This window comes from Salvia splendens, chromosome 7, assembly GCF_004379255.2.
Source record: "Salvia splendens isolate huo1 chromosome 7, SspV2, whole genome shotgun sequence".
Lineage (NCBI taxonomy): Eukaryota > Viridiplantae > Streptophyta > Magnoliopsida > Lamiales > Lamiaceae > Salvia > Salvia splendens.
The window spans coordinates 27,446,378-27,448,310 of NC_056038.1; the positions used below are offsets into that span (position 1 = coordinate 27,446,378).

Sequence of the window (1,933 nt, forward strand, 5' to 3'; positions counted from 1 at the left end):
TACTCAAGTTGTTTACTACTATATTTGTTGTTGTGTTCGTAATTTACCATTTATTCAATACTTCATATTCCATACTAATTTCATTTTGCATTATGTCTTCTTCTCGTGGTGGACCGGGACGTGGTGATTGGGGCAAAGGAATTGCCCAAGATCAAAGTAGTCGTCCCCAAAGATCAAACGACCTAGTCATCAAGAAGTTATGGAAGAGGTTTCCCGAGTGGCGGTTGAACGCATGCAAGTAAGTTCTAAAAAATAAAATTATTTTTACAATTCATAATTTCATAAGATTGAGTTTTTAAATTTTTTTGTATTCCTAATTAAAACTTCAATTTATATAATATTTATAGATAAAAGAAGATCATAGGACCGCCATGCTACTCGCTCAAATGCATCAAGGTGGGGGAGGGGCGGTGGTAGTTCTCAACAACAAGATGACGAGTACGACTTGTCTATATGTCGGACTCGGATAACAATGATGATAGATCTCATTCTCGTATTCCGTCTAGCACCGGCGGAAATGAGGACATGCCTCCCCTCCAGTCCAGAGCCTTTGTCCTAGCGGCAAGGAGCTTAGTCATTATTGCATGAGGTGCTGAGTTCGAACCCTCTTGACATCAGTTGTAATTTCCTCCTATCTTTAGTATAGAAGTTTATTTGTAATTTCATCCCTTATATAGGAGTTAATTAAAAAAAAGACATGCCTCCCCCTTCACCCACTAAAAAAGCATTGAAATCTAATATTTTTGTTAAACACTACAAGAAGGTCCCGGTGGTAATTCCAAGTCCTAATGATCCGTTCTCTCAACAAGAGACATCGGTGTTTCATGCATATTGTAACAATTGTGATAAAGTCTACAAATTTGGGAGTGGTGGGGAATATGGCACCCTCCGTCGTCATTTGGTGACAAAGCATCCGGTAGAATGTGGCACTGCCTCTACCCAAACCCAACTAAACTTCCAACCCGGTGGCTCAGGTTCGTCAGGTACGCCTCTTTTTAAATATGATCCTAAAACTTTTGCTGACGTTATGACTAGATGGGCTGCAATGAAGCTTTTTCCTTTTAATGTTTATGATGACAAAAAATTTGAGGTTACTATGCAAAGTGGGTTGAACGTAGCTGTCAAAAGAGTAGGTTGAATGACCGTTCAACGATCTACCGTTCGACAATGTTTGGAGGAAAAAGTTGAATTATCACGTTATTTACTCAACTTGGGACACAAAGTGAACATTTGCTCAGATGTATGGACATATTCTTTTAATAGACATTCATACATGGGCATTACGGTTCACTTTGTGGACAATAGTTGGACTTTGAATAAGCGTTTGATCGGTTTTAGAGAATTTGAGACACCACACACTGCACCCGAAATTGCTTCTTTAATTATTCAAGTTTTGAATGAATTTCAATTATGCAATAATATATTTTCTGTTGGTTTTGATAATGCAACTGCTAACACTGGAAGTATTAATGACTTGATTGCGGCATGTGCTTTGGTTATTGGTGGTAAGTATTTTCATCAAAGATGCATATGTCATATTTTGAATTTATGTGTACATGATGCGCTTGAATTATGGCAAAAGCATGTTAGTACTATTAGAACTGCAGTTAGATTAATCCATCAAAAGCCGTCTATTGGCAAAGCTTGGAAGAAGTATTGCCATCAAAAGAAGGTAAGATATACGAATTTTACCATGGATGTGTCTAATAGATGGAATTCGACATATGATTGTCTGAATTCTACTTTGGCGCATAAAGATTTTTTGTGTGATTTTTTTAGAACCTATCCCGTTTCTGATTTATATCTGTCGCATAGTTGTTGGGATCATAGCGTGAGTTTATTTAAATTGTTCAAATATTTCAAAAATGCGACTGTTGAATTATCAGATGTTTATTATTGCACTGATGTCGTGTTTTAGAGCATTGCATGTATA

The 1,933-nt window shown here is 37.0% G+C and overlaps 1 long non-coding RNA gene across 1 annotated transcript; it reads left to right on the forward strand.

The window, feature by feature from the left end:
- The first annotated feature begins 202 nt into the window (after positions 1-202).
- Positions 203-909, forward strand: LOC121741360. Its single transcript, XR_006037841.1, has 3 exons — positions 203-238; positions 348-589; positions 764-909. It is a non-coding gene; the product is annotated as an uncharacterized LOC121741360 (long non-coding RNA).
- Positions 910-1,933: the final 1,024 nt, after the last annotated feature.